At 39.6% G+C, this 18,313-nt stretch overlaps 86 non-coding genes across 86 annotated transcripts; all 86 read left to right on the top strand.

The window, feature by feature from the left end:
- Positions 1-63: 63 nt before the first annotated feature.
- Positions 64-145, top strand: Trnas-gcu. The gene has a single exon. It is a non-coding gene; the product is annotated as a tRNA-Ser (tRNA).
- A 76-nt stretch (positions 146-221) lies between these two features.
- Positions 222-303, top strand: Trnas-gcu. The gene has a single exon. It is a non-coding gene; the product is annotated as a tRNA-Ser (tRNA).
- A 73-nt stretch (positions 304-376) lies between these two features.
- Trnas-gcu lies at positions 377-458 on the top strand. Its single transcript has one exon. It is a non-coding gene; the product is annotated as a tRNA-Ser (tRNA).
- Positions 459-533: 75 nt separating this feature from the next.
- Positions 534-615, top strand: Trnas-gcu. The gene has a single exon. It is a non-coding gene; the product is annotated as a tRNA-Ser (tRNA).
- Positions 616-690: 75 nt separating this feature from the next.
- Trnas-acu lies at positions 691-772 on the top strand. The gene has a single exon. It is a non-coding gene; the product is annotated as a tRNA-Ser (tRNA).
- A 75-nt stretch (positions 773-847) lies between these two features.
- On the top strand, positions 848-929 carry Trnas-gcu. Its single transcript has one exon. It is a non-coding gene; the product is annotated as a tRNA-Ser (tRNA).
- Positions 930-1,004: 75 nt separating this feature from the next.
- On the top strand, positions 1,005-1,086 carry Trnas-gcu. The gene has a single exon. It is a non-coding gene; the product is annotated as a tRNA-Ser (tRNA).
- Positions 1,087-1,161: 75 nt separating this feature from the next.
- Positions 1,162-1,243, top strand: Trnas-gcu. Its single transcript has one exon. It is a non-coding gene; the product is annotated as a tRNA-Ser (tRNA).
- Positions 1,244-1,473: 230 nt separating this feature from the next.
- Trnas-gcu lies at positions 1,474-1,555 on the top strand. Its single transcript has one exon. It is a non-coding gene; the product is annotated as a tRNA-Ser (tRNA).
- Positions 1,556-1,631: 76 nt separating this feature from the next.
- On the top strand, positions 1,632-1,713 carry Trnas-gcu. Its single transcript has one exon. It is a non-coding gene; the product is annotated as a tRNA-Ser (tRNA).
- A 75-nt stretch (positions 1,714-1,788) lies between these two features.
- Trnas-gcu lies at positions 1,789-1,870 on the top strand. Its single transcript has one exon. It is a non-coding gene; the product is annotated as a tRNA-Ser (tRNA).
- Positions 1,871-2,117: 247 nt separating this feature from the next.
- Positions 2,118-2,198, top strand: Trnas-gcu. Its single transcript has one exon. It is a non-coding gene; the product is annotated as a tRNA-Ser (tRNA).
- Positions 2,199-2,274: 76 nt separating this feature from the next.
- Trnas-gcu lies at positions 2,275-2,356 on the top strand. Its single transcript has one exon. It is a non-coding gene; the product is annotated as a tRNA-Ser (tRNA).
- Positions 2,357-2,430: 74 nt separating this feature from the next.
- On the top strand, positions 2,431-2,512 carry Trnas-gcu. Its single transcript has one exon. It is a non-coding gene; the product is annotated as a tRNA-Ser (tRNA).
- Positions 2,513-2,587: 75 nt separating this feature from the next.
- Positions 2,588-2,669, top strand: Trnas-gcu. Its single transcript has one exon. It is a non-coding gene; the product is annotated as a tRNA-Ser (tRNA).
- A 247-nt stretch (positions 2,670-2,916) lies between these two features.
- Trnas-gcu lies at positions 2,917-3,001 on the top strand. The gene has a single exon. It is a non-coding gene; the product is annotated as a tRNA-Ser (tRNA).
- Positions 3,002-3,074: 73 nt separating this feature from the next.
- On the top strand, positions 3,075-3,156 carry Trnas-gcu. Its single transcript has one exon. It is a non-coding gene; the product is annotated as a tRNA-Ser (tRNA).
- A 75-nt stretch (positions 3,157-3,231) lies between these two features.
- On the top strand, positions 3,232-3,313 carry Trnas-gcu. The gene has a single exon. It is a non-coding gene; the product is annotated as a tRNA-Ser (tRNA).
- Positions 3,314-3,389: 76 nt separating this feature from the next.
- Positions 3,390-3,471, top strand: Trnas-gcu. Its single transcript has one exon. It is a non-coding gene; the product is annotated as a tRNA-Ser (tRNA).
- A 74-nt stretch (positions 3,472-3,545) lies between these two features.
- On the top strand, positions 3,546-3,627 carry Trnas-gcu. The gene has a single exon. It is a non-coding gene; the product is annotated as a tRNA-Ser (tRNA).
- Positions 3,628-3,702: 75 nt separating this feature from the next.
- Positions 3,703-3,784, top strand: Trnas-gcu. Its single transcript has one exon. It is a non-coding gene; the product is annotated as a tRNA-Ser (tRNA).
- Positions 3,785-3,857: 73 nt separating this feature from the next.
- Trnas-gcu lies at positions 3,858-3,939 on the top strand. Its single transcript has one exon. It is a non-coding gene; the product is annotated as a tRNA-Ser (tRNA).
- Positions 3,940-4,014: 75 nt separating this feature from the next.
- Positions 4,015-4,096, top strand: Trnas-gcu. The gene has a single exon. It is a non-coding gene; the product is annotated as a tRNA-Ser (tRNA).
- Positions 4,097-4,171: 75 nt separating this feature from the next.
- Trnas-gcu lies at positions 4,172-4,253 on the top strand. Its single transcript has one exon. It is a non-coding gene; the product is annotated as a tRNA-Ser (tRNA).
- A 75-nt stretch (positions 4,254-4,328) lies between these two features.
- On the top strand, positions 4,329-4,410 carry Trnas-gcu. Its single transcript has one exon. It is a non-coding gene; the product is annotated as a tRNA-Ser (tRNA).
- Positions 4,411-4,485: 75 nt separating this feature from the next.
- On the top strand, positions 4,486-4,567 carry Trnas-gcu. Its single transcript has one exon. It is a non-coding gene; the product is annotated as a tRNA-Ser (tRNA).
- Positions 4,568-4,642: 75 nt separating this feature from the next.
- On the top strand, positions 4,643-4,724 carry Trnas-gcu. Its single transcript has one exon. It is a non-coding gene; the product is annotated as a tRNA-Ser (tRNA).
- A 230-nt stretch (positions 4,725-4,954) lies between these two features.
- Positions 4,955-5,036, top strand: Trnas-gcu. Its single transcript has one exon. It is a non-coding gene; the product is annotated as a tRNA-Ser (tRNA).
- Positions 5,037-5,110: 74 nt separating this feature from the next.
- Positions 5,111-5,192, top strand: Trnas-gcu. Its single transcript has one exon. It is a non-coding gene; the product is annotated as a tRNA-Ser (tRNA).
- A 75-nt stretch (positions 5,193-5,267) lies between these two features.
- Positions 5,268-5,349, top strand: Trnas-gcu. Its single transcript has one exon. It is a non-coding gene; the product is annotated as a tRNA-Ser (tRNA).
- Positions 5,350-5,597: 248 nt separating this feature from the next.
- Trnas-gcu lies at positions 5,598-5,679 on the top strand. The gene has a single exon. It is a non-coding gene; the product is annotated as a tRNA-Ser (tRNA).
- A 76-nt stretch (positions 5,680-5,755) lies between these two features.
- Positions 5,756-5,837, top strand: Trnas-gcu. The gene has a single exon. It is a non-coding gene; the product is annotated as a tRNA-Ser (tRNA).
- Positions 5,838-6,084: 247 nt separating this feature from the next.
- Trnas-gcu lies at positions 6,085-6,166 on the top strand. The gene has a single exon. It is a non-coding gene; the product is annotated as a tRNA-Ser (tRNA).
- Positions 6,167-6,242: 76 nt separating this feature from the next.
- Trnas-gcu lies at positions 6,243-6,324 on the top strand. Its single transcript has one exon. It is a non-coding gene; the product is annotated as a tRNA-Ser (tRNA).
- A 74-nt stretch (positions 6,325-6,398) lies between these two features.
- On the top strand, positions 6,399-6,480 carry Trnas-gcu. The gene has a single exon. It is a non-coding gene; the product is annotated as a tRNA-Ser (tRNA).
- Positions 6,481-6,554: 74 nt separating this feature from the next.
- Trnas-gcu lies at positions 6,555-6,636 on the top strand. Its single transcript has one exon. It is a non-coding gene; the product is annotated as a tRNA-Ser (tRNA).
- Positions 6,637-7,040: 404 nt separating this feature from the next.
- On the top strand, positions 7,041-7,122 carry Trnas-gcu. The gene has a single exon. It is a non-coding gene; the product is annotated as a tRNA-Ser (tRNA).
- A 246-nt stretch (positions 7,123-7,368) lies between these two features.
- Trnas-gcu lies at positions 7,369-7,450 on the top strand. The gene has a single exon. It is a non-coding gene; the product is annotated as a tRNA-Ser (tRNA).
- Positions 7,451-7,526: 76 nt separating this feature from the next.
- Trnas-gcu lies at positions 7,527-7,608 on the top strand. The gene has a single exon. It is a non-coding gene; the product is annotated as a tRNA-Ser (tRNA).
- Positions 7,609-7,683: 75 nt separating this feature from the next.
- On the top strand, positions 7,684-7,765 carry Trnas-gcu. Its single transcript has one exon. It is a non-coding gene; the product is annotated as a tRNA-Ser (tRNA).
- A 76-nt stretch (positions 7,766-7,841) lies between these two features.
- Positions 7,842-7,923, top strand: Trnas-gcu. Its single transcript has one exon. It is a non-coding gene; the product is annotated as a tRNA-Ser (tRNA).
- Positions 7,924-8,155: 232 nt separating this feature from the next.
- Positions 8,156-8,237, top strand: Trnas-gcu. The gene has a single exon. It is a non-coding gene; the product is annotated as a tRNA-Ser (tRNA).
- A 75-nt stretch (positions 8,238-8,312) lies between these two features.
- Positions 8,313-8,394, top strand: Trnas-gcu. The gene has a single exon. It is a non-coding gene; the product is annotated as a tRNA-Ser (tRNA).
- A 75-nt stretch (positions 8,395-8,469) lies between these two features.
- Trnas-gcu lies at positions 8,470-8,551 on the top strand. Its single transcript has one exon. It is a non-coding gene; the product is annotated as a tRNA-Ser (tRNA).
- Positions 8,552-8,626: 75 nt separating this feature from the next.
- Positions 8,627-8,708, top strand: Trnas-gcu. The gene has a single exon. It is a non-coding gene; the product is annotated as a tRNA-Ser (tRNA).
- Positions 8,709-8,783: 75 nt separating this feature from the next.
- Trnas-gcu lies at positions 8,784-8,865 on the top strand. Its single transcript has one exon. It is a non-coding gene; the product is annotated as a tRNA-Ser (tRNA).
- Positions 8,866-9,112: 247 nt separating this feature from the next.
- Positions 9,113-9,194, top strand: Trnas-gcu. The gene has a single exon. It is a non-coding gene; the product is annotated as a tRNA-Ser (tRNA).
- Positions 9,195-9,270: 76 nt separating this feature from the next.
- Positions 9,271-9,352, top strand: Trnas-gcu. The gene has a single exon. It is a non-coding gene; the product is annotated as a tRNA-Ser (tRNA).
- A 75-nt stretch (positions 9,353-9,427) lies between these two features.
- Trnas-gcu lies at positions 9,428-9,509 on the top strand. Its single transcript has one exon. It is a non-coding gene; the product is annotated as a tRNA-Ser (tRNA).
- A 247-nt stretch (positions 9,510-9,756) lies between these two features.
- On the top strand, positions 9,757-9,838 carry Trnas-gcu. Its single transcript has one exon. It is a non-coding gene; the product is annotated as a tRNA-Ser (tRNA).
- A 76-nt stretch (positions 9,839-9,914) lies between these two features.
- Positions 9,915-9,996, top strand: Trnas-gcu. The gene has a single exon. It is a non-coding gene; the product is annotated as a tRNA-Ser (tRNA).
- Positions 9,997-10,071: 75 nt separating this feature from the next.
- Trnas-gcu lies at positions 10,072-10,153 on the top strand. The gene has a single exon. It is a non-coding gene; the product is annotated as a tRNA-Ser (tRNA).
- A 247-nt stretch (positions 10,154-10,400) lies between these two features.
- Positions 10,401-10,482, top strand: Trnas-gcu. The gene has a single exon. It is a non-coding gene; the product is annotated as a tRNA-Ser (tRNA).
- A 76-nt stretch (positions 10,483-10,558) lies between these two features.
- Positions 10,559-10,640, top strand: Trnas-gcu. Its single transcript has one exon. It is a non-coding gene; the product is annotated as a tRNA-Ser (tRNA).
- A 75-nt stretch (positions 10,641-10,715) lies between these two features.
- Positions 10,716-10,797, top strand: Trnas-gcu. The gene has a single exon. It is a non-coding gene; the product is annotated as a tRNA-Ser (tRNA).
- A 74-nt stretch (positions 10,798-10,871) lies between these two features.
- Positions 10,872-10,953, top strand: Trnas-gcu. The gene has a single exon. It is a non-coding gene; the product is annotated as a tRNA-Ser (tRNA).
- A 246-nt stretch (positions 10,954-11,199) lies between these two features.
- Trnas-gcu lies at positions 11,200-11,286 on the top strand. The gene has a single exon. It is a non-coding gene; the product is annotated as a tRNA-Ser (tRNA).
- A 71-nt stretch (positions 11,287-11,357) lies between these two features.
- Positions 11,358-11,439, top strand: Trnas-gcu. Its single transcript has one exon. It is a non-coding gene; the product is annotated as a tRNA-Ser (tRNA).
- Positions 11,440-11,844: 405 nt separating this feature from the next.
- Positions 11,845-11,926, top strand: Trnas-gcu. Its single transcript has one exon. It is a non-coding gene; the product is annotated as a tRNA-Ser (tRNA).
- A 246-nt stretch (positions 11,927-12,172) lies between these two features.
- Positions 12,173-12,254, top strand: Trnas-gcu. Its single transcript has one exon. It is a non-coding gene; the product is annotated as a tRNA-Ser (tRNA).
- Positions 12,255-12,330: 76 nt separating this feature from the next.
- Trnas-gcu lies at positions 12,331-12,412 on the top strand. The gene has a single exon. It is a non-coding gene; the product is annotated as a tRNA-Ser (tRNA).
- A 75-nt stretch (positions 12,413-12,487) lies between these two features.
- On the top strand, positions 12,488-12,569 carry Trnas-gcu. Its single transcript has one exon. It is a non-coding gene; the product is annotated as a tRNA-Ser (tRNA).
- A 76-nt stretch (positions 12,570-12,645) lies between these two features.
- Trnas-gcu lies at positions 12,646-12,727 on the top strand. The gene has a single exon. It is a non-coding gene; the product is annotated as a tRNA-Ser (tRNA).
- Positions 12,728-12,959: 232 nt separating this feature from the next.
- On the top strand, positions 12,960-13,041 carry Trnas-gcu. The gene has a single exon. It is a non-coding gene; the product is annotated as a tRNA-Ser (tRNA).
- A 75-nt stretch (positions 13,042-13,116) lies between these two features.
- Trnas-gcu lies at positions 13,117-13,198 on the top strand. Its single transcript has one exon. It is a non-coding gene; the product is annotated as a tRNA-Ser (tRNA).
- A 75-nt stretch (positions 13,199-13,273) lies between these two features.
- Trnas-gcu lies at positions 13,274-13,355 on the top strand. Its single transcript has one exon. It is a non-coding gene; the product is annotated as a tRNA-Ser (tRNA).
- Positions 13,356-13,430: 75 nt separating this feature from the next.
- Trnas-gcu lies at positions 13,431-13,512 on the top strand. Its single transcript has one exon. It is a non-coding gene; the product is annotated as a tRNA-Ser (tRNA).
- A 247-nt stretch (positions 13,513-13,759) lies between these two features.
- Trnas-gcu lies at positions 13,760-13,841 on the top strand. The gene has a single exon. It is a non-coding gene; the product is annotated as a tRNA-Ser (tRNA).
- Positions 13,842-13,917: 76 nt separating this feature from the next.
- On the top strand, positions 13,918-13,999 carry Trnas-gcu. Its single transcript has one exon. It is a non-coding gene; the product is annotated as a tRNA-Ser (tRNA).
- A 75-nt stretch (positions 14,000-14,074) lies between these two features.
- Positions 14,075-14,156, top strand: Trnas-gcu. The gene has a single exon. It is a non-coding gene; the product is annotated as a tRNA-Ser (tRNA).
- A 247-nt stretch (positions 14,157-14,403) lies between these two features.
- Positions 14,404-14,485, top strand: Trnas-gcu. Its single transcript has one exon. It is a non-coding gene; the product is annotated as a tRNA-Ser (tRNA).
- A 76-nt stretch (positions 14,486-14,561) lies between these two features.
- Positions 14,562-14,643, top strand: Trnas-gcu. Its single transcript has one exon. It is a non-coding gene; the product is annotated as a tRNA-Ser (tRNA).
- Positions 14,644-14,718: 75 nt separating this feature from the next.
- Trnas-gcu lies at positions 14,719-14,800 on the top strand. Its single transcript has one exon. It is a non-coding gene; the product is annotated as a tRNA-Ser (tRNA).
- A 247-nt stretch (positions 14,801-15,047) lies between these two features.
- Trnas-gcu lies at positions 15,048-15,129 on the top strand. The gene has a single exon. It is a non-coding gene; the product is annotated as a tRNA-Ser (tRNA).
- Positions 15,130-15,205: 76 nt separating this feature from the next.
- Trnas-gcu lies at positions 15,206-15,287 on the top strand. Its single transcript has one exon. It is a non-coding gene; the product is annotated as a tRNA-Ser (tRNA).
- Positions 15,288-15,362: 75 nt separating this feature from the next.
- Trnas-gcu lies at positions 15,363-15,444 on the top strand. The gene has a single exon. It is a non-coding gene; the product is annotated as a tRNA-Ser (tRNA).
- Positions 15,445-15,691: 247 nt separating this feature from the next.
- On the top strand, positions 15,692-15,773 carry Trnas-gcu. The gene has a single exon. It is a non-coding gene; the product is annotated as a tRNA-Ser (tRNA).
- A 76-nt stretch (positions 15,774-15,849) lies between these two features.
- Positions 15,850-15,931, top strand: Trnas-gcu. The gene has a single exon. It is a non-coding gene; the product is annotated as a tRNA-Ser (tRNA).
- A 75-nt stretch (positions 15,932-16,006) lies between these two features.
- Trnas-gcu lies at positions 16,007-16,088 on the top strand. The gene has a single exon. It is a non-coding gene; the product is annotated as a tRNA-Ser (tRNA).
- A 247-nt stretch (positions 16,089-16,335) lies between these two features.
- Positions 16,336-16,417, top strand: Trnas-gcu. The gene has a single exon. It is a non-coding gene; the product is annotated as a tRNA-Ser (tRNA).
- A 76-nt stretch (positions 16,418-16,493) lies between these two features.
- Positions 16,494-16,575, top strand: Trnas-gcu. Its single transcript has one exon. It is a non-coding gene; the product is annotated as a tRNA-Ser (tRNA).
- A 75-nt stretch (positions 16,576-16,650) lies between these two features.
- Trnas-gcu lies at positions 16,651-16,732 on the top strand. The gene has a single exon. It is a non-coding gene; the product is annotated as a tRNA-Ser (tRNA).
- Positions 16,733-16,979: 247 nt separating this feature from the next.
- On the top strand, positions 16,980-17,061 carry Trnas-gcu. The gene has a single exon. It is a non-coding gene; the product is annotated as a tRNA-Ser (tRNA).
- Positions 17,062-17,136: 75 nt separating this feature from the next.
- Positions 17,137-17,218, top strand: Trnas-gcu. Its single transcript has one exon. It is a non-coding gene; the product is annotated as a tRNA-Ser (tRNA).
- Positions 17,219-17,484: 266 nt separating this feature from the next.
- Positions 17,485-17,566, top strand: Trnas-gcu. Its single transcript has one exon. It is a non-coding gene; the product is annotated as a tRNA-Ser (tRNA).
- A 75-nt stretch (positions 17,567-17,641) lies between these two features.
- On the top strand, positions 17,642-17,726 carry Trnas-gcu. The gene has a single exon. It is a non-coding gene; the product is annotated as a tRNA-Ser (tRNA).
- The last annotated feature ends 587 nt before the right edge of the window (positions 17,727-18,313 follow it).

Raw genomic sequence — 18,313 nt, 5'->3', positions numbered from 1 at the left:
TTAGATAAATTAAATGTTGTGTATAATACAGGCATAATCTATGATAATCTATCAAATGGATATGACGAGATGGCCGAGTGGTTAAGGCGTTGGACTGCTAATCCAATGTGCTCTGCACGCGTGGGTTCGAATCCCATCCTCGTCGTCAAAATATTTTTTTAGATCTTTTAAATGCTGTGTATAATACAGGCATAATCTATTATAATCTATCAAATGGATATGACGAGGTGGCCGAGTGGTTAAGGCGTTGGACTGCTAATCCAATGTGCTCTGCACGCGTGGGTTCGAATCCCATCCTCGTCGTCAAAACATTTTTAAAAGTTTTAAATTTTGTGTATATACAGACATTATATATTATAAGCTATCAAATGGATATGACGAGGTGGCCGAGTGGTTAAGGCGTTGGACTGCTAATCCAATGTGCTCTGCACGCGTGGGTTCGAATCCCATCCTCGTCGTCAAAGTATTTTTTAGATCTTTTAAATGTTGTGTATAATACAGGCATAATCTATGATAATCTATCAAATGGATATGACGAGGTGGGCGAGTGGTTAAGGCGTTGGACTGCTAATCCAATGTGCTCTGCACGCGTGGGTTCGAATCCCATCCTCGTCGTCAAAATATTTTTTAGATCAATTAAATGTTGTGTATAATACAGGCATAATCTATGATAATCTATCAAATGGATATGACGAGGTGGCCGAGTGGTTAAGGCGTTGGACTACTAATCCAATGTGCTCTGCACGCGTGGGTTCGAATCCCATCCTCGTCGTCAAAATATTTTTTAGATAAATTAAATGTTGTGTATAATACAGGCATAATCTATGATAATCTATCAAATGGATATGACGAGGTGGCCGAGTGGTTAAGGCGTTGGAATGCTAATCCAATGTGCTCTGCACGCGTGGGTTCGAATCCCATCTTTGTCGTCAAAGTATTTTTTAGATAAATTAAATGTTGTGTATAATACAGGCATAATCTATGATAATCTATCAAATGGATATGACGAGGTGGGCGAGTGGTTAAGGCGTTGGACTGCTAATCCAATGTGCTCTGCACGCGTGGGTTCGAATCCCATTCTCGTCGTCAAAATATTTTTTAGATCAATTAAATGTTGTGTATAACACAGGCATAATCTATTATAATCTATCAAATGGATATGACGAGGTGGCCGAGTGGTTAAGGCGTTGGACTGCTAATCCAATGTGCTCTGCACGCGTGGGTTCGAATCCCATCCTCGTCGTCAAAACATTTTTAAAGTTTTAAATTCTGTGTATATACAGACATAATATATTATAAGCTATCAAATGGATATGACGAGGTGGGCGAGTTGTTTAGGCGTTGGACTGCTAATCCAATATGCTCTGCACGCGTGGGTTTGAATCCCATCCTCGTCGTCAAAATATCTTTTTAAATCTTTTAAATGTTGTATATAATACAGGCATAATCTGTTATAATCTATCAAATGGTTATGACGAGGTGGCCGAGTGGTTAAGGCGTTGGACTGCTAATCCAATGTGCTCTGCACGCGTGGGTTCGAATCCCATCCTCGTCGTCAAAATATTTTTTTAGATAAATTAAATGTTGTGTATAATACAGGCATAATCTATGATAATCTATCAAATGGATATGACGAGGTGGCCGAGTGGTTAAGGCGTTGGACTGCTAATCCAATGTGCTCTGCACGCGTGGGTTCGAATCCCATCCTCGTCGTCAAAATATTTTTTAGATAAATTAAATGTTGTGTATAATACAGGCATAATCTATGATAAGCTATCAAATGGATATGACGAGGTGGCCGAGTGGTTAAGGCGTTGGACTGCTAATCCAATGTTCTCTGCACGCGTGGGTTCGAATCCCATCCTCGTCGTCAAAATATTTTTTAGATCTTTTAAATGTTGTGTATAATACAGGCATAATCTATTATAATCTATCAAATGGATATGACGAGGTGGCTGAGTGGTTAAGGCGTTGGACTGCTAATCCCATCTGGTCTGCACGCCTTGGTTCGAATCCCATCCTGGGATTCAAACCATCCTCGTCGTCAAAACATTTTTAAAAGTTTTAAATTCTATGTATATACAGACATAATATATTATAAGCTATCAAATGGATATGACGAGGTGGGCGAGTGGTTAAGGCGTTGGACTGCTAATCCAATGTGCTCTGCAAAGTGGGTTCGAATCCCATCCTCGCCGTCAAAATATTATTTTAGATCTTTTAAATGTTGTGTGTAATACGGGCATAATCTATGATAATCTGTCAAATGGATATGAAGAGGTGGCCGAGTGGTTAAGGCGTTGGACTGCTAATCCAATGTGCTCTGCACGCGTGGGTTCGAACCCCATCCTCGTCGTCAAAATATTTTTTTCATCTTTTAAATTCTGTGTATATACAGGCATAATATATTATAAGCTATCAAATGGATATGACGAGGTGGCCTATTGGTTAAGGCGTTGGACTGCTAATCCAATGCGCTCTGCACGCGTTGGTTCGAATCCCATCCTCGTCGTCAAAATATTTTTTAGATAAATTAAATGTTGTGTATAATACAGGCATAATCTATGATAATCTATCAAATGGATATGACGAGGTGGCCGAGTGGTTAAGGCATTGGACTGCTAATCCAATGTGCTCTGCACCCGTGGGTTCGAATCCCATCCTAGTCGTCAAAGTATTTTTTAGATAAATTAAATGTTGTGTATAATACAGGCATAATCTATTATAATCTATCAAATGGATATGACGAGGTGGCCGAGTGGTTAAGGCGTTGGACTGCTAATCCCATCTGGTCTGCACGCGTTGGTTCAAATCCCATCCTGGGATTCAAACCATCCTCGTTGTCAAAACATTTTTAAAAGTTTTAAATTCTGTGTATATACAGACATAATATATTATAAGCTATCAAATGGATATGACGGGGTGGGCGAGTGGTTAAGGCGTTGGACTGCTAATCCAATGTGCTCTGCACGCGTGGGTTCGAATCCCATCCTCTTCGTCAAAATATCTTTTTAGATCTTTAAAATGTTGTATATAATACAGACATAATCTGTTATAATCTATCAAATGGATATGACGAGGTGGCCGAGTGGTTAAGGCGTTGGACTGCTAATCCAATGTGCTCTGCACGCGTGGGTTCGAATCCCATCCTCGTCCTCAAAATATTTTTCAGATAAATTAAATGTTGTGTATAATACAGGCATAATCTATGATAATCTATCAAATGGATATGACAAGGTGGCCGAGTGGTTAAGGCGTTGGACTGCTAATCCAATGTGCTCTGCACGCGTGGGTTCGAATCCCATCCTCGTCCTCAAAATATTTTTTTAGATCTTTTAAATGTTGTGTATAATACGGGCATAATCTATGATAATCTGTCAAATGGATATGAAGAGGTGGCCGAGTGGTTAAGGCGTTGGACTGCTAATCCAATGTGCTCTGCACGCGTGGGTTCTAACCCCATCCTCGTCGTCAAAATATTTTTTTCATCTTTTAAATTCTGTGTATATACAGGCATAATATATTATAAGCTATCAAATGGATATGACGAGGTGGCCGAGTGGTTAAGGCGTTGGACTGCTAATCCAATGTGCTCTGCACGCCTGGGTTCGAATCCCATCCTCGTCGTCAAAATATTTTTTAGATAAATTAAATGTTGTGTATAATACAGGCATAATCTATTATAATCTATCAAATGGATATGACGAGGTGGCCGAGTGGTTAAGGCGTTGGACTGCTAATCCAAAGTGCTCTGCACGCGTGGGTTCGAATCCCATCCTCGTCGTCAAAACATTTTTAAAAGTTTTAAATTTTGTGTATATACAGACATTATATATTATAAGCTATCAAATGGATATGACGAGGTGGCCGAGTGATTAAGGCGTTGGACTGCTAATCCAATGTGCTCTGCACGCGTGGGTTCGAATCCCATCCTCGTCGTCAAAGTATTTTTTAGATCTTTTAAATGTTGTGTATAATACAGGCATAATCTATGATAATCTATCAAATGGATATGACGAGGTGGCCGAGTGGTTAAGGCGTTGGACTGCTAATCCAATGTGCTCTGCACGCGTGGGTTCGAATCCCATCCTCGTCGTCAAAATATTTTTTAGATCAATTAAATGTTGTGTATAATACAGTTATAATCTATGATAATCTATCAAATGGATATGACGAGGTGGCCGAGTGGTTAAGGCGTTGGACTGCTAATCCAATGTGCTCTGCACGCGTGGGTTCGAATCCCATCCTCGTCGTCAAAATATTTTTTAGATAAATTAAATGTTGTGTATAATACAGGCATAATCTATGATAATCTATCAAATGGATATGACGAGGTGGCCGAGTGGTTAAGGCGTTGGAATGCTAATCCAATGTGCTCTGCACGCGTGGGTTCGAATCCCATCTTTGTCGTCAAAGTATTTTTTAGATAAATTAAATGTTGTGTATAATACAGGCATAATCTATGATAATCTATCAAATGGATATGACGAGGTGGGCGAGTGGTTAAGGCGTTGGACTGCTAATCCGATGTGCTCTGCACGCGTGGGTTCGAATCCCATTCTCGTCGTCAAAATATTTTTTAGATCAATTAAATGTTGTGTATAACACAGGCATAATCTATTATAATCTATCAAATGGATATGACGAGGTGACCGAGTGGTTAAGGCGTTGGACTGCTAATCCAATGTGCTCTGCACGCGTGGGTTCGAATCCCATCCTCGTCGTCAAAACATTTTTAAAGTTTTAAATTCTGTGTATATACAGACATAATATATTATAAGCTATCAAATGGATATGACGAGGAGGGCGAGTTGTTTAGGCGTTGGACTGCTAATCCAATATGCTCTGCACGCGTGGGTTTGAATCCCATCCTCGTCGTCAAAATATCTTTTTAAATCTTTTAAATGTTGTATATAATACAGGCATAATCTGTTATTATCTATCAAATGGTTATGACGAGGTGGCCGAGTGGTTAAGGCGTTGGACTGCTAATCCAATGTGCTCTGCACGCGTGGGTTCGAATCCCATCCTCGTCGTCAAAATATTTTTTAGATAAATTAAATGTGTGTATAATACAGGCATAATCTATGATAATCTATCAAATGGATATGACGAGGTGGCCGAGTGGTTAAGGCGTTGGACTGCTAATCCAATGTGATCTGCACGCGTGGGTTCGAATCCCATCCTCGTCGTCAAAATATTTTTTAGATAAATTAAATATTGTGTATAATACAGGCATAATCTATGATAAGCTATCAAATGGATATGACGAGGTGGCAGAGTGGTTAAGGCGTTGGACTGCTAATCCAATGTGCTCTGCACGCGTGGGTTCGAATCCCATCCTCGTCGTCAAAATATTTTTTTAGATCTTTTAAATGTTGTGTATAATACAGGCATAATCTATGATAATCTATCAAATGGATATGACGAGGTGGCCGGGTGGTTAAGGCGTTGGACTGCTAATCCCATCTGGTCTGCACGCCTTGGTTCGAATCCCATCCTGGGATTCAAACCATCCTCGTCGTCAAAACATTTTTAAAAGTTTTAAATTCTGTGTATATACAGACATAATATATTATAATCTATCAAATGGATATGACGAGGTCGCCGAGTGGTTAAGGCGTTGGACTGCTAATCCAATGTGCTCTGCACGCGTGGGTTCGAATCCCATCCTCGTCGTCAAAATATATTTTTAGATCTTTTAAATGTTGTGTATAATACAGGCATAATCTATGATAATCTATCAAATGTATATGACGAGGTGGCCGAGTGGTTAAGGCGTTGGACTGCTAATCCAATGTTCTCTGCACGCGTGGGTTCGAATCCCATCCTCGTCGTCAAAATATTTTTTAGATCTTTTAAATGTTGTGTATAATACAGGCATAATCTATCATAATCTATCAAATGGATATGACGAGGTGGCTGAGTGGTTAAGGCGTTGGACTGCTAATCCCATCTGGTCTGCACGCCTTGGTTCGAATCCCATCCTGGGATTCAAACCATCCTCGTCGTCAAAACATTTTTAAAAGTTTTAAATTCTATGTATATACAGACATAATATATTATAAGCTATCAAATGGATATGACGAGGTGGGCGAGTGGTTAAGGCGTTGGACTGCTAATCCAATGTGCTCTGCACGCGTGGGTTCGAATCCCATCCTCGCCGTCAAAATATTATTTTAGATCTTTTAAATGTTGTGTATAATACGGGCATAATCTATGATAATCTGTCAAATGGATATGAAGAGGTGGCCGAGTGGTTAAGGCGTTGGACTGCTAATCCAATGTGCTCTGCACGCGTGGGTTCGAACCCCATCCTCGTCGTCAAAATATTTTTTTCATCTTTTAAATTCTGTGTATATACAGGCATAATATATTATAAGCTATCAAATGGATATGACGAGGTGGCCTAGTGGTTAAGGCGTTGGACTGCTAATCCAATGCGCTCTGCACGCGTTGGTTCGAATCCCACCCTCGTCGTCAAAATATTTTTAGATAAATTAAATGTTGTGTATAATACAGGCATAATCTATGATAATCTATCAAATGGATATGACGAGGTGGCCGAGTGGTTAAGGCGTTGGACTGCTAATCCAATGTGCTCTGCACGCGTGGGTTCGAATCCCATCCTCGTCGTCAAAGTATTTTTTAGATAAATTAAATGTTGTGTATAATACAGGCATAATCTATGATAATCTATAAAATGGTAATGACGAGGTGGCCAAGTGGTTAAGGCGTTGGACTGCTAATCCCATTGGTCTGCACGCGTTGGTTCGAATCCCATCCTGGGATTCAAACCATCCTCGTCGTCAAAACATTTTTAAAAGTTTTAAATTCTGTGTATATACAGACATAATATATTATAAGCTATCAAATGGATATGACGAGGTGGGCGAGTGGTTTAGGCGTTGGACTGCTAATCCAATATGCTCTGCACGCGTAGGTTTGAATCCCATCTTCGTCGTCAAAATATCTTTTTAAATCTTTTAAATGTTGTATATAATACAGGCATAATCTGTTATAATCTATCAAATGGATATGACGAGGTGGCCGAGTGGTTAAGGCGTTGGATTGCTAATCCAATGTGCTCTGCACGCGTGGGTTCGAATCCCATCCTCGTCGTCAAATATATTTTTAGATCAATTAAATGTTGTGTATAATACAGGCATAATCTATGATAATCTATCAAATGGATATGACGAGGTGGCCGAGTGGTTAAGGCGTTGGACTGCTAATCCCATTGGTCTGCACGCGTTGGTTCGGATCCCATCCTGTGATTCAAACCATCCTCGTCGTCAAAACGTTTTTTAAAATTTTAAATTCTGTGTATATACAGACATAATATATTATAAGCTATCAAATGGATATGACGAGGTGGGCGAGTGGTTAAGGCGTTGGACTGCTAATCAAATATGCTCTGCACGCGTGGGTTTGAATCCCATCCTCGTCGTCAAAATATCTTTTTAGATCTTTTAAATGTTGTATATAAAACAGACATAATCTGTTATAATCTATCAAATGGATATGACGAGGTGGCCGAGTTGTTAAGGCGTTGGACTGCTAATCCAATGTGCTCTGCACGGGTGGGTTCGAATCCCATCCTCGTCCTCAAAATATTTTTCAGATAAATTAAATGTTGTGTATAATACAGGCATAATCTATGATAATCTATCAAATGGATATGACGAGGTGGCCTAGTGGTTAAGGCGTTGGACTGCTAATCCAATGTGCTCTGCACGCGTGGGTTTGAATCCCATCCTCGTCGTCAAAATATTTTTTTAGATCTTTTAAATGTTGTGTATAATACAGGCATAATCTATGATAATCTATCAAATGGATATGACGAGGTGGCCGAGTGGTTAAGGCGTTGGACTGCTAATCCAATGTGCTCTGCACGCGTGGGTTCGAATCCCATCCTCGTCGTCAAAATATTTTTTAGATCTTTTAAATGTTGTGTATAATACAGGCATAATCTATTATAATCTAACAAATGGATATGACTAGGTGGCCGAGTGGTTAAGGCGTTGGACTGCTAATCCCATCTGGTCTGCACGCCTTGGTTCGAATCCCATCCTCGTCGTCAAAATATTTTTTAGATCTTTTAAATGTTGTGTATAATACAGGCATAATCTATGATAATCTATCAAATAGATATGACGAGGTGGCCGAGTGGTTAAGGCGTTGGACTGCTAATCCAATGTGCTCTGCACGCGTGGGTTCGAATCCCATCCTCGTCGTCAAAGTATTTTTTAGATAAATTAAATGTTGTGTATAATACAGGCATAATCTATGATAATCTATCAAATGGATATGACGAGGTGGCCTAGTGGTTAAGGCGTTGGACTGCTAATCCAATGTGCTCTGCACGCGTGGGTTCGAATCCCATCCTCGTCGTCAAAATATTTTTTATATCAATTAAATGTTGTGTATAATACAGGCATAATCTATGATAATCTATCAAATGGATATGACGAGGTGGCCGAGTGGTTAAGGCGTTGGACTGCTAAACCAATGTGCTCTGCACGCGTGGGTTCGAATCCCATCCTCGTCGTCAAAATATTTTTTAGATAAATTAAATGTTGTGTATAATACAGGCATAATCTATGATAATCTATCAAATGGATATGACGAGGTGGCCGAGTGGTTAAGGCGTTGGACTGCTAATCCAATGTGCTCTGCACGCGTGGGTTCGAATCCCATCCTCGTCGTCAAAGTATTTTTTAGATTAATTAAATGTTGTGCATAATAAAGGCATAATCTATGATAATCTATCAAATGGATATGACTAGGTGGGCGAGTGGTTAAGGCGTTGGACTGCTAATCCAATGTGCTCTGCACGCGTGGGTTCGAATCCCATCCTCGTCGTCAAAATATTTTTTAGATCTTTTAAATGTTGTGTATAATACAGGCATAATCTATTATAATCTATCGAATGGATATGACGAGGTGGCCGGGTGGTTAAGGCGTTGGACTGCTAATCCCATCTGGTCTGCACGCCTTGGTTCGAATCCCATCCTGGGATTCAAACCATCCTCGTCGTCAAAACATTTTTAAAAGTTTTAAATTCTGTGTATATACAGAAATAATATATTATAAGCTATCAAATGGATATGACGAGGTGGGCGAGTGGTTTAGGCGTTGGACTGCTAATCCAATATGCTCTGCACGCGTGGGTTTGAATCCCATCCTCGTCGTCAAAATATCTTTTTAAATCTTTTAAATGTTGTATATAATACAGGCATAATCTGTTATAATCTATCAAATGGATATGACGAGGTGGCCGAGTGGTTAAGGCGTTGGACTGCTAATCCAATCTGCTCTGCACGCGTGGGTTCGAATCCCATCCTCGTCGTCAAAATATTTTTTAGATCAATTAAATGTTGTGTATAATACAGGCATAATCTATGATAATCTATCAAATGGATATGACGAGGTGGCCGAGTGGTTAAGGCGATGGACTGCTAATCCAATGTGCTCTGCACGCGTGGGTTCGAATCCCATCCTCGTCGTCAAAATATTTTTTAGATCTTTTAAATGTTGTGTATAATACAGTCATAATCTATTATAATCTATGAAATGGATATGACGAGGTGGCCGAGTGGTTAAGGTGTTGGACTGCTAATCCCATCTGGTCTGCACGCCTTGGTTAGAATCCCATCCTGGGATTCAAACCATCCTCGTCGTCAAAACATTTTTTAAAGTTTTATATTCTGTGTATATACAGACATAATATATTATAATCTATCAAATGGATATGACGAGCTGGCCGAGTGGTTAAGGCGTTGGACTGCTAATCCAATGTGCTCTGCACGCGTGGGTTCGAATCCCATCCTGGTCTTCAAAATATATTTTTAGATCAATTAAATGTTGTGTATAATACAGGCATAATCTATGATAATCTATCAAATGGATATGACGAGGTGGCCGAGTGGTTAAGGCGTTGGACTGCTAATCCAATGTGCTCTACACGCGTGGGTTCAAATCCCATCCTCGTCGTCAAAATATTTTTTAGATCTTTTAAATGTTGTGTATAATACAGGCATAATCTATGATAATCTATCAAATGGATATGACGAGGTGGCCGAGTGGTTAAGGCGATGGACTGCTAATCCAATGTGCTCTGCACGCGTGGGTTCGAATCCCATCCTCGTCGTCAAAATATTTTTTAGATCTTTTAAATGTTGTGTATAATACAGTCATAATCTATTATAATCTATGAAATGGATATGACGAGGTGGCCGAGTGGTTAAGGTGTTGGACTGCTAATCCCATCTGGTCTGCACGCCTTGGTTAGAATCCCATCCTGGGATTCAAACCATCCTCGTCGTCAAAACATTTTTTAAAGTTTTAAATTCTGTGTACATACAGACATAATATATTATAATCTATCAAATGGATATGACGAGCTGGCCGAGTGGTTAAGGCGTTGGACTGCTAATCCAATGTGCTCTGCACGCGTGGGTTCGAATCCCATCCTGGTCTTTAAAATATATTTTTAGATCAATTAAATGTTGTGTATAATACAGGCATAATCTATGATAATCTATCAAATGGATATGACGAGGTGGCCGAGTGGTTAAGGCGTTGGACTGCTAATCCAATGTGCTCTGCACGCGTGGGTTCGAATCCCATCCTCGTCGTCAAAATATTTTTTAGATCTTTTAAATGTTGTGTATAATACAGGCATAATCTATTATAATCTATCAAATGGATATGACGAGGTGGCCTAGTGGTTAAGGCGTTGGACTGCTAATCCAATGCGCTCTGCACGCGTTGGTTCGAATCCCACCCTCGTCGTCAAAATATTTTTAGATAAATTAAATGTTGTGTATAATACAGGCATAATCTATGATAATCTATCAAATGGATATGACGAGGTGGCCGAGTGGTTAAGGCGTTGGACTGCTAATCCAATGTGCTCTGCACGCGTGGGTTCGAATCCCATCCTCGTCGTCAAAGTATTTTTTAGATAAATTAAATGTTGTGTATAATACAGGCATAATCTATTATAATCTATCAAATGGATATGACGAGGTGGCCGAGTGGTTAAGGCGTTGGACTGCTAATCCCATCTGGTCTGCACGCGTTGGTTCGAATCCCATCCTGGGATTCAAACCATCCTCGTTGTCAAAACATTTTTAAAAGTCTTAAATTCTGTGTATATACAGACATAATATATTATAAGCTATCAAATGGATATGACGATTAGGGCGAGTGGTTAAGGCGTTGGACTGCTAATCCAATGTGCTCTGCACGCGTGGGTTCGAATCCCATCCTCGTCGTCAAAATATTTTTTAGATCTTTTAAATGCTGTGTATAATACAGGCATAATCTATTATAATCTATCAAATGGATATGACTAGGTGGCCGAGTGGTTAAGGCGTTGGACTGCTAATCCAATGTGCTCTGCACGCGTGGGTTCGAATCCCATCCTCGTCGTCAAAATATATTTTTAGATCAATTAAATGTTGTGTATAATACAGGCATAATCTATGATAATCTATAAAATGGTAATGACGAGGTGGCCAAGTGGTTAAGGCGTTGGACTGCTAATCCCATTGGTCTGCACGCGTTGGTTCGAATCCCATCCTGGGATTCAAACCATCCTCGTCGTCAAAACATTTTTAAAAGTTTTAAATTCTGTGTATATACAGACATAATATATTATAAGCTATCAAATGGATATGACGAGGTGGGCGAGTGGTTTAGGCGTTGGACTGCTAATCCAATATGCTCTGCACGCGTAGGTTTGAATCCCATCTTCGTCGTCAAAATATCTTTTTAAATCTTTTAAATGTTGTATATAATACAGGCATAATCTGTTATAATCTATCAAATGGATATGACGAGGTGGCCGAGTGGTTAAGGCGTTGGATTGCTAATCCAATGTGCTCTGCACGCGTGGGTTCGAATCCCATCCTCGTCGTCAAATATATTTTTAGATCAATTAAATGTTGTGTATAATACAGGCATAATCTATGATAATCTATCAAATGGATATGACGAGGTGGCCGAGTGGTTAAGGCGTTGGACTGCTAATCCCATTGGTCTGCACGCGTTGGTTCGGATCCCATCCTGTGATTCAAACCATCCTCGTCGTCAAAACGTTTTTTAAAATTTTAAATTCTGTGTATATACAGACATAATATATTATAAGCTATCAAATGGATATGACGAGGTGGGCGAGTGGTTAAGGCGTTGGACTGCTAATCAAATATGCTCTGCACGCGTGGGTTTGAATCCCATCCTCGTCGTCAAAATATCTTTTTAGATCTTTTAAATGTTGTATATAATACAGACATAATCTGTTATAATCTATCAAATGGATATGACGAGGTGGCCGAGTTGTTAAGGCGTTGGACTGCTAATCCAATGTGCTCTGCACGGGTGGGTTCGAATCCCATCCTCGTCCTCAAAATATTTTTCAGATAAATTAAATGTTGTGTATAATACAGGCATAATCTATGATAATCTATCAAATGGATATGACGAGGTGGCCTAGTGGTTAAGGCGTTGGACTGCTAATCCAATGTGCTCTGCACGCGTGGGTTTGAATCCCATCCTCGTCGTCAAAATATTTTTTTAAATCTTTTAAATGTTGTGTATAATACAGGCATAATCTATGATAATCTATCAAATGGATATGACGAGGTGGCCGAGTGGTTAAGGCGTTGGACTGCTAATCCAATGTGCTCTGCACGCGTGGGTTCGAATCCCATCCTCGTCGTCAAAATATTTTTTAGATCTTTTAAATGTTGTGTATAATACAGGCATAATCTATTATAATCTAACAAATGGATATGACTAGGTGGCCGAGTGGTTAAGGCGTTGGACTGCTAATCCCATCTGGTCTGCACGCCTTGGTTCGAATCCCATCCTCGTCGTCAAAATATTTTTTAGATCTTTTAAATGTTGTGTATAATACAGGCATAATCTATGATAATCTATCAAATAGATATGACGAGGTGGCCGAGTGGTTAAGGCGTTGGACTGCTAATCCAATGTGCTCTGCACGCGTGGGTTCGAATCCCATCCTCGTCGTCAAAGTATTTTTTAGATAAATTAAATGTTGTGTATAATACAGGCATAATCTATGATAATCTATCAAATGGATATGACGAGGTGGCCTAGTGGTTAAGGCGTTGGACTGCTAATCCAATGTGCTCTGCACGCGTGGGTTCGAATCCCATCCTCGTCGTCAAAATATTTTTTATATCAATTAAATGTTGTGTATAATACAGGCATAATCTATGATAATCTATCAAATGGATATGACGAGGTGGCCGAGTGGTTAAGGCGTTGGACTGCTAAACCAATGTGCTCTGCACGCGTGGGTTCGAATCCCATCCTCGTCGTCAAAATATTTTTTAGATAAATTAAATGTTGTGTATAATACAGGCATAATCTATGATAATCTATCAAATGGATATGACTAGGTGGGCGAGTGGTTAAGGCGTTGGACTGCTAATCCAATGTGCTCTGCACGCGTGGGTTCGAATCCCATCCTCGTCGTCAAAATATTTTTTAGATCTTTTAAATGTTGTGTATAATACAGGCATAATCTATTATAATCTATCGAATGGATATGACGAGGTGGCCGGGTGGTTAAGGCGTTGGACTGCTAATCCCATCTGGTCTGCACGCCTTGGTTCGAATCCCATCCTGGGATTCAAACCATCCTCGTCGTCAAAACATTTTTAAAAGTTTTAAATTCTGTGTATATACAGAAATAATATATTATAAGCTATCAAATGGATATGACGAGGTGGGCGAGTGGTTTAGGCGTTGGACTGCTAATCCAATATGCTCTGCACGCGTGGGTTTGAATCCCATCCTCGTCGTCAAAATATCTTTTTAAATCTTTTAAATGTTGTATATAATACAGGCATAATCTGTTATAATCTATCAAATGGATATGACGAGGTGGCCGAGTGGTTAAGGCGTTGGACTGCTAATCCAATCTGCTCTGCACGCGTGGGTTCGAATCCCATCCTCGTCGTCAAAATATTTTTTAGATCAATTAAATGTTGTGTATAATACAGGCATAATCTATGATAATCTATCAAATGGATATGACGAGGTGGCCGAGTGGTTAAGGCGATGGACTGCTAATCCAATGTGCCCTGCACGCGTGGGTTCGAATCCCATCCTCGTCGTCAAAATATTTTTTAGATCTTTTAAATGTTGTGTATAATACAGTCATAATCTATTATAATCTATGAAATGGATATGACGAGGTGGCCGAGTGGTTAAGGTGTTGGACTGCTAATCCCATCTGGTCTGCACGCCTTGGTTAGAATCCCATCCTGGGATTCAAACCATCCTCGTCGTCAAAACATTTTTTAAAGTTTTATATTCTGTGTATATACAGACATAATATATTATAATCTATCAAATGGATATGACGAGCTGGCCGAGTGGTTAAGGCGTTGGACTGCTAATCCAATGTGCTCTGCACGCGTGGGTTCGAATCCCATCCTGGTCTTCAAAATATATTTTTAGATCAATTAAATGTTGTGTATAATACAGGCATAATCTATGATAATCTATCAAATGGATATGACGAGGTGGCCGAGTGGTTAAGGCGTTGGACTGCTAATCCAATGTGCTCTACACGCGTGGGTTCGAATCCCATCCTCGTCGTCAAAATATTTTTTAGATCTTTTAAATGTTGTGTATAATACAGGCATAATCTATGATAATCTATCAAATGGATATGACGAGGTGGCCGAGTGGTTAAGGCGATGGACTGCTAATCCAATGTGCTCTGCACGCGTGGGTTCGAATCCCATCCTCGTCGTCAAAATATTTTTTAGATATTTTAAATGTTGTGTATAATACAGTCATAATCTATTATAATCTATGAAATGGATATGACGAGGTGGCTGAGTGGTTAAGGTGTTGGACTGCTAATCCCATCTGGTCTGCACGCCTTGGTTAGAATCCCATCCTGGGATTCAAACCATCCTCGTCGTCAAAACATTTTTTAAAGTTTTAAATTCTGTGTATATACAGACATAATATATTATAATCTATCAAATGGATATGACGAGCTGGCCGAGTGGTTAAGGCGTTGGACTGCTAATCCAATGTGCTCTGCACGCGTGGGTTCGAATCCCATCCTGGTCTTCAAAATATATTTTTAGATCAATTAAATGTTGTGTATAATACAGGCATAATCTATGATAATCTATCAAATGGATATGACGAGGTGGCCGAGTGGTTAAGGCGTTGGACTGCTAATCCAATGTGCTCTACACGCGTGGGTTCGAATCCCATCCTCGTCGTCAAAATATTTTTTAGATCTTTTAAATGTTGTGTATAATACAGGCATAATCTATGATAATCTATCAAATGGATATGACGAGGTGGCCGAGTGGTTAAGGCGTTGGACTGCTAATCCAATGTGCTCTGCACGCGTGGGTTCGAATCCCATCCTCGTCGTCAAAATATTTTTTAGATCTTTTAAATGTTGTGTATAATACAGGCATAATCTATTATAATCTATCGAATGGATATGACGAGGTGGCCGGGTGGTTAAGGCGTTGGACTGCTAATCCCATCTGGTCTGCACGCCTTGGTTCGAATCCCATCCTGGAATTCAAACCATCCTCGTCGTCAAAACATTTTTAAAAGTTTTAAATTCTGTGTATATACAGAAATAATATATTATAAGCTATCAAATGGATATGACGAGGTGGGCGAGTGGTTTAGGCGTTGGACTGCTAATCCAATATGCTCTGCACGCGTGGGTTTGAATCCCATCCTCGTCGTCAAAATATCTTTTTAAATCTTTTAAATGTTGTATATAATACAGGCATAATCTGTTATAATCTATCAAATGGATATGACGAGGTGGCCGAGTGGTTAAGGCGTTGGACTGCTAATCCAATCTGCTCTGCACGCGTGGGTTCGAATCCCATCCTCGTCGTCAAAATATTTTTTAGATCAATTAAATGTTGTGTATAATTCAGGCATAATCTATGATAATCTATCAAATGGATATGACGAGGTGGCCGAGTGGTTAAGGCGATGGACTGCTAATCCAATGTGCTCTGCACGCGTGGGTTCGAATCCCATCCTCGTCGTCAAAATATTTTTTAGATCTTTTAAATGTTGTGTATAATACAGTCATAATCTATTATAATCTATGAAATGGATATGACGAGGTGGCCGAGTGGTTAAGGCGTTGGACTGCTAATCCCATCTGGTCTGCACGCCTTGGTTCGAATCCCATCCTGGGATTCAAACCATCCTCGTCGTCAAAACATTTTTTAAAGTTTTAAATTCTGTGTATATACAGACATAATATATTATAATCTATCAAATGGATATGACGAGGTGGCCGAGTGGTTAAGGCGTTGGACTGCTAATCCAATGTGCTCTGCACGCGTGGGTTCGAATCCCATCCTGGTTGTCAAAATATATTTTTAGATCAATTAAATGTTGTGTATAATACAGGCATAATCTATGATAATCTATCAAATGGATATGACGAGGTGGCCGAGTGGTTAAGGCGTTGGACTGCTAATCCAATGTGCTCTGCACGCGTGGGTTCGAATCCCATCCTCGTCGTCAAAATATTTTTTAGATCTTTTAAATGTTGTGTATAATACAGGCATAATCTATGATAATCTATCAAATGGATATGACGAGGTGGCCGAGTGGTTAAGGCGTTGGACTGCTAATCCAATGTGCTCTGCACGCGTGGGTTCGAATCCCATCCTCGTCGTCAAAATATTTTTTAGATCTTTTAAATGTTGTGTATAATACAGGCATAATCTATTATAATCTATCAAATAGATATGACGAGGTGGCCGAGTGGTTAAGGCGTTGGACTGCTAATCCCATCTGGTCTGCACGCCTTGGTTCGAATCCCATCCTGGGATTCAAACCATCCTCGTCGTCAAAACATTTTTAAAAGTTTTAAATTCTGTGTATATACAGACATAATATATTATAAGCTATCAAATGGATATGACGAGGTGGCCGAGTGGTTAAGGCGTTGGACTGCTAATCCAATGTGCTCTGCACGCGTGGGTTCGAATCCCATCCTCGTCGTCAAAGTATTTTTTAGATAAATTAAATGTTGTGTATAATACAGGCATAATCTATGATAATCTATCAAATGGATATGACGAGGTGGCCGAGTGGTTAAGGCGTTGGACTGCTAATCCAATGTGCTCTGTACGCGTGGGTTCGAATCCCATCCTCGTCGTCAAAAACATTTTTAAAAGTTTTAAATTCTGTGTATAAAATATTTTTTAGATCAATTAAATGTTGTGTATAATACAGGCATAATCTATGATAATCTATTAAATGGATATGACTAGGTTGCCGAGTGGTTAAGGCGTTGGACTGCTAATCAAATGTGCGCTGCACGCGTGGGTTCGGATCCCATTATCGTCGTCAAAATATTTTTTAGATCTTTTAAATGTTGTGTATAATACAGGCATAATCTATGATAATCTATCAAATGGATATGACGAGGTGGCCGAGTGGTTAAGGCGTTGGACTGCTAATCCAATGTGCTCTGCACGCGTGGGTTCGAATCCCATCCTCGTCGTCAAAATATTTTTTAGATCTTTTAAATGTTGTGTATAATACAGGCATAATATATTATAAGCTATCAAATGGATATGACGAGGTGGCCGAGTGGTTAAGGTGTTGGACTGCTTATCCAATGTGCTCTGCACGCGTGGGTTTGAATCCCATCCTTGTACTCAAATTATCCTCGCATGAAAGTTATCTTTTAATTATTGGTATGCACATATTTATAATTTGATTTTATTGTGGATGGTTAGTAGATTGCTTTGATAGAACCTTTGCATTATAGGGTCGCCTTATCATTTCTGTTTTCCATTTTATTCTACAAAAGATTCGTGCTCTTTTTTTTTGCTTGAACGACGCAAAAGACTCTACCTGTCCTGCTATGTGTACTTCGCCTTCCTTCTTGACTTTTTCTTCGCATTTTGGACAGAAATCAAAGGAAGTTTCAAGAGCGATTCCACATTTTCTGCAAAACATGGCGGACACGAGGCGACTTGGTAACCGATCCTTCCTTTGATATAGGAGGGAGCCTGGGTCGAATGTGTTTTTGAATTTGCGAATGTGTTTTTGAATTTGCGAATTTGTTTTGGATTTGCGAATGTGTTTTGGAATTCGCGAATGTATTTTGAAATTTGCTAATGTGTTTTAGATTTGCGAATGTGTTTTTGGATTTGCGAATGTGTTTTTGAATTTGCGAATGTGTTTTAATCTTTTGCGAATGTGTTTTTTTTCCAAGGAAGACCGTAAAACCTCGACTAGAAAA

The sequence above is a fragment of the Nematostella vectensis genome, chromosome 5 (genome assembly GCF_932526225.1).
Source record: "Nematostella vectensis chromosome 5, jaNemVect1.1, whole genome shotgun sequence".
In the NCBI taxonomy this organism is placed as follows: Eukaryota; Metazoa; Cnidaria; class Anthozoa; order Actiniaria; family Edwardsiidae; genus Nematostella; species Nematostella vectensis.
Note: the sequence above shows the minus strand (reverse complement) of the source record. Positions and strands in the feature narration are given on the sequence as shown.